The 6,485-nt window shown below is 37.6% G+C and overlaps 1 protein-coding gene across 1 annotated transcript in view; it reads left to right on the top strand.

The window, feature by feature from the left end:
- Nucleotides 1-3,223: 3,223 nt before the first annotated feature.
- rnf13 (ring finger protein 13) overlaps nucleotides 3,224-6,485 on the top strand; it is a 43,262-nt gene continuing 40,000 nt past the window's right edge. The window contains exon 1 of the mRNA XM_044360627.1: nucleotides 3,224-3,442. The gene's annotated coding sequence lies outside the window, so the exon portion shown is untranslated. The remainder of the gene's footprint in view (nucleotides 3,443-6,485) is intronic.

Below are 6,485 nucleotides of genomic sequence, written 5' to 3'. Positions count from 1 at the left end.
GGTCAGGACATCCGTCCTCCGTCTGTTTGTGCTCCTCTGTGGCGCTATGATCGGTCAGGAGTGTGTGAGGGATGGACAGAGCCCTCTGCAAGGGCAGAGTCACTGTAGGGGGGGGGGGGGGACAGGAGTTGGGTGGAAAATTTGGGAAGGCAGAATACTCTGCAAAGACAAACTATGCTTTTAAATCCAAATTATTTATTGGCTGCTTTTAACAAATGAAATTTCTAAAACGTAAGCTGTTCAGGAGCTGATTAACCTTGACTTATCTTTTTGGTGACAAGTTTATCCAATTAGGATTTGAAACAGTTTCTTCATTAGGCATGAAATTTGTCTCATCCAGCTGAATGGAATCGTTCAAATAAAGCTAAATATAAAAATTGCTTAGTAGTGTAATTAAAAAAGAAAAACACAGCTGGGGTTGGCCTTAATTGGTATAAGCCTTCATTACATGGTTGTTTTTCTCTCTCTGACTTGGGAATGTTAATGTTCAAATTCAGTTCAGTAATTCATGTAGTTCTTTATCACAAATTTAAAATAACTTGATGGAGACAGAAAACAACATATACAAAACAAAATTATATGGGCCTTTATAGCGAGTGCACTTTAGACAACATAGAAGACATTACCTGTTTGTGTAGACATAATAATATGTTGTGTTGCATGTGACAACTTGTGATTGAGCCATGAAACTGGAGTATGAGTTAGTCTCATGTCATCTGTACACATGAACTGCTGCCTTACAGCAGACATCACAACACGTGGCCGGATCTTCAGTCACAAAGTTCAGATGTAGTTAAGAAATTATCATTTGGGGAAATGTTTACAGAGCAGTACAGGAGAAGTACAATGTCTTCATTAGCATGTCTGACCAAGCAAAAAGTGTGCTTGAAGGGAAAAAAAGAGCGTCGTGATTATATTTCTGATCATTGATTCTGCTCTAGTATTAAACTGAACATACAAGATCATATTCGTGCAGTGGGCTACCATAAGACAAAAGGTTCAAGAAACTTGTCTGAAACTGACAAAACTCATTAAATAGTCAAGTCAATTTTGTTATATAGCCCAATATCATCAATCATAAATTTGCCTCAAGTGGTTTTACAATCTGCACAGGATACGACATTCTGATAAAGTAAAACTCCCCACCACAAAAAAACTTTAATGGGGAAAGAAAATGTTATTTACACATGTTATTAATTTTTTTTATATCCAAAATGACTTACAGTATTATACGTTTATACGGTTTTATATTAGTTTGGAAACATGGCCCCAACCCCAACATGGTCTTACGTCAGCTCCTTTCTCTGCCGTTTAGTAAGAGACAAAAGGACTACCGAGGGGTTTCACTCTGTGCCGAGGGAATGTTACAGTAATTTGAAATGTTCTTTGATAGACTTTAAGAGTTCTTCTATAAAGTTTTATTGGGGCCTGCTAATTTGCATTTGACCTTTTAAAGTTTTTAGCTGTCCCAGGGTTTATATGTTGAGTCCTGGCTACAAGGGAGCAAAGAGTGACTCAGTTTTTCAATGTCCTTTAACTGTTCCAAATCTACAGGTTGATGATTTCTGTTCTTGGAGCACAAATCAAAACACATATGGATTTTAAATATAGATATATTGTGCCCTTTGTAGTGGTGAAGATAGATAAAACAGCTATTAATGCTGAGCGTGCACACATATCAAAGTGCAGATCAATGTGAGTTTCAGAACAAGGCCTTCAGAATTTTACACCTCACACAACTGTTTTCCATCACCCTGATAAAGGCAAGAAAGCCATAAACCTTTGACATGGTATGTGGGAGAAGTGTTGAGAATTGTGCATAATTGTTATTATTATTATTGTCATTCTAGTAGTGAAGATGTACTCAGAACTTTTTCTTAAGTAAAAGAAGCAATATGGAAAACTAATCCAGTAAACATGCACCAGAATTCCAGCATTCAACATACCACTGTACGTAAAATCGTATTGAAGGCAAGATTCAAGAGCCTACATTGGTTTTCATGTGTATGGTAATACATTTTCTGCCTAAAACAGCAGAAAAAATAATCAATATGGTTTTCAAAAGGTGAAGCAATGAAATGAGGTATACGTAATTTGTTGTAAATAGTCTTAAACATGCAAAGACATTGGTATGGTCTGGTAAAAGCCCCTAATTGTAGCTTTTTTCTTTTTCTTACTCTTTCTAAATATAACAATATTCCTTATTTGTTCTTTATTTCATTCCCTTATTAAAGGACAAGTTCACGTTTTTTCATGTCAGTCTTGAAACAACAGTCAGGTATCGAAAGAACATTGAAATATTGTTTGCTTTAATAATTCCTCCTGTTCACACTGATATTAGAAGATCCCTTCATAATGCACTTACAATGTAAGTTATGGGGGGCAAAATCTGCATTCCTCCTGTGCAAAAATGTATTTAAAAGTTTATCTGAAGCTAAAATTAAGCTTCAGCTGTCCAAATTAGCCAAATCAAGTAGATACCTTTCAAAGTTACAGTCTTTTTAGTGCCAAAGTCCCTCTTTTTGTTACTATTCTTCCACCGCATCTCAACAGGGAAACACTGTCTGAGGAATCACAGAGGGAATTTGATGCTAAAAAGACTGTAAATGTGGCAGATATCCACTTGATATGACTAACTCAGACTGCTGAAGCCTCATATAAGCTTCAGATAAACTTTTAAATGCATTTTTGTGACTGTGTGGGCATACTGTGGATTTTGGCTCCTATCACTTACATTGAAAGCGCATTTGAAGGGGATCTTTTAATAGTCAGTATGAACAGGAAGAATGATTACAGTGAGGAAAACCTCTTTCTGTGTTCATATGGACACCCAACTGCTGTTTAAAGACAGACTTGAAGAATTGTGAACCTATCATCAAATTCACTACAAAGGGTATAGAGGGTGCTAGAGATGTTTTCAAGACATTTTGGAGCGGGTGAGGTTGACAACATTTGGGCAGATGACAATACACTTATTTCTACTTAAAATATATATATGTTCTGCACATTGTCCTGCCGGTTAAATCTCATAATGCCCTAACACAGGTGTAATAAAGCTGTAAATACAGGCTAGTTGCTCGGTTCAGGCAGTTCATGTGACCATAAAAGTGGTTGTTTGTGTCATCACGTGGATATGTTTACGTCCGGAGTCATGTCCGGAACAGAATGATTGACAGTCGGTTCGTCCAATCAGGAGCTGAATCTGCATGTGGCGGAAGTTTGCGCTCTCACGTCATGAAGAGAAGAAGAAAGCTAGCGGACCGGATTATTATACTACAACGTTTACGTTCATACTCTCTGACACACCGTTCAAACGGCATGAAGTCCATGCAAAATCTCTGCTGTTGTACACAGTCCTTCACTCGACGCATAGTAAAGGAGGGCGATGTCATTGTCAGCAGCTAAATTGCCGGATAAGATAGACCTCCAAGCAGAAATAAAGGTAAACACCCACGACACACCAGCTAGCTGTTAGCACGATGCTAGCGCGGGTGCAAACTGATTTATTTATGTCTGTTGCTACACCCTAAAAACTGTAGTTATTTGACAGTACTTTTCAGTGTCACTAGAGTTATTATTCATGTCATTTTGGTCGTTTTTAATCCGAATGTTAACTTGTCAATGAGATTTTGGGTTATGAAGTTTAATGGTTATTTCTGATTTATGGCTTAATTACTGTGTGTAAACGCTGATAGCATGCTTTGTCATTTTGCTGTTTTAACCTCTGATCACAGTGCTTAGTAAATTGAGGAAACACATTATTACCTTATAGCGTTGTTTTTTTTTTCAGTAAATGTCATTTGATGTTTAGTCACCATCTGCTTACAGTTGTCATGGGTGATGTAGCCTAGTTTTCACTTCCCCACAATTTCACACAGTTTTAGTGTAATGTGTGTTTGTGTGTTTGGTTGCCCTGCCACACAGGTTTGGCCTCTCATGTAATGATAGGGTTTTTTTTAATGTTTGCATTTAAGTCACAAACGTAAGCTACTGTTTTCATCAAGAATAGACATAAGTGCAGGTCATAACTGCTTTTTGAAGATATGTTTCTAATCCTCTAACACTCTTCTATGAATATAATGTTTTCAGGTTGCACACACTGACATGTAAGCGAAGTTTAGGTAGGATTTATGAAGGAAAATGACATGTACTGTAGGATGACAGTGTGGTGAAGTGTGGTGACAGGCAGTGATGTTGAGCATGATGGTCTTACAGGAATATTAGGCTGACAGTATTTTTGCATTAGCATGATGATGCATCATGACTTGTCAGGCATTAAATTCTGCCAAAATTAGACCCATTAGACTATTGTATGAAGAAAAAACAATTTCCGAATTCATTTTCCGGAACATGTTCTGTATTATGAATAAGTAAGTACACAAGTACATTAATATTGTATACATTTTATCTGTATTTCTTGAGTATAAACTTATTTGTTGTCTCTCAATCCTCACTATGAGTTGCTTTTTTAAAACACTGGTTACCCTGGTTGTCAATATTGGGAGTTGTCAGAGATGTTGTGATATCAATTTTGTCACCAGCTGCCATCTTTTTACTGGTACGGAAATGGAGATGCACTTTAACAAATGTGTGTAAATGTTACTTCCTGGGAGGATTTTTTCCCCTCAAAGCCTCTTTCCCAAAACCCTTAATGGTGATGATTATTAGATTGGAGGAAGACAAAAGCTGAAAAGAAAGTGAAGCGTGGCATTTCTCTGATGACAGTACTTTTGAGTCCAGAGCTCTGTTTTGATCTGCCAGAGGGAAACCGGGCTACATCATGTCCTCACAGAGCAACATGTGTACTTGAGGTGCTCAGTGTCTAAGGCCTTGTTTAGTGGGAAATGGCAGCAGCAGCATTAGCAGGACAGTAGGGATGGAAAGTTATGTAACAAGGCTGCATTTTGCACAGATGTGATTAGGGCTTGTAATTGAACCTCAGTACTTTTAAAGTAACAACTGCATTTAGCAGACTGGGCAGATAAAGTAGGGTGATTTTATAAGAAGAACTAAAACTGCTTATATTAAAGCAGGGGGTGCATGATATATCGGCAGAGCTGTCAGTTTTGGCAACAGTTGCTTAAGATAATAGGTCAGGATCAGTATCACAATGATTTGATATGTGAATGAGTGATTTGTTAATTACTACTATATAATCGCCTGTTTTCAATTATTTCAGTCATAAAAGGGCATTTTTTTGTTTTAATGTGACAATCGCTGTTTGAATGGATAAAGTTCGAACCCTTTGTGAAGACTGAAGGGAGCAGATATTTCCTAAAACGTGTTTTCATTTGAGGAACCAGGGTATTGCAGGGTACCTTTCAGTGGTGCTTCTGCTTTCAATAAAAAATGCAAGAACAAATTTGTTTAAAAATGTTCTGCCAAAAGTCAATTAAATATGTTTGCTACATTTGAGTCGAAGTATTTAAGTGATTGCAGACACTTGGACTCAGTGGAGTGTTCAGTAATAAATGTGGGCAGGTCCTAGTAAAGCTGTTTTTTCCGATGTCCCCATCTGGCCCAAGCATCTGTGCTACAGTGAAATAGGTAAATTCCACTTATGTAAAGTTAACACATGGTGGTTTTGGAATGAAATGAAACATATTAATATTGACCGTAATAATCTTGGGTATGATTTGTCACAGGATATTAGCAAAACCTTAAATGTTGTGCATCAATTTATTTGGGAGATAACTGACTGACTGTAGACACTAAAAGTTAAATTTTAAAAAATCTCTCAGCAGTGGTCTAATAACAATCCTGCCCCTTCTGGCCTACCTGTTAGGTGTAGATTTCATTTGAATAAATAAATAAATATCAATAATACTCAAATCCTACTTTCCTTACTTTGCTTGACAACACAGTTTAGTAGTCTAAAGCCTTGCAAGCCTTTAGCTGTTGGTTTCTCCTGACCTGATCACATGCTGCCTCCACTTTACAAGATTGTACCCCTCATGCTGTGATGTTAGGCTCACAGCAGCTCTCACTTTAATCTGTGTGTGGCAAGTGGCTGGCTAAGAAACATAAAAGACACACACAGGACCTAGCGGCAAGGTAGTGCTGACACTGACGAAAGGGAGAAGCCTAATGACAGATCACTCAAAGGACAAACTTCACAAACTTTTATTGTTGCTTTTCTTTGTTCATTTCCCTAAAGAGTGTATGTTGCTCTTGTTGGGTATTTTCTTTAACTGGAAAAGTTGGACAAGTGAATACTCTGTATAACTTGTATAAGAGTGGGGAGCTGTATTATTGGCACTTGTTGAGGTGTTCGGGCTTCTCTTGACAGTTTGTGCAGTGTATTCTGCTGCCACATTATCCAAAATTGAAATTCTTCTTTTTTGCAGTTGCCTTAGATTAAGTTCAGTATTGATATTTATGTTCCGTGTGATCACCGAATGTGTTCCGCAAGCTGAAATTCCACTTCACACGAACCTTCAGAGGGTGTACACATGCGGATCGAGATAATTGACAGACCAGACGAT

Source organism: Thunnus albacares, chromosome 9 (assembly GCF_914725855.1).
Source record: "Thunnus albacares chromosome 9, fThuAlb1.1, whole genome shotgun sequence".
Lineage (NCBI taxonomy): Eukaryota > Metazoa > Chordata > Actinopteri > Scombriformes > Scombridae > Thunnus > Thunnus albacares.
This window is presented reverse-complemented; position numbering and strand designations above follow the sequence as displayed.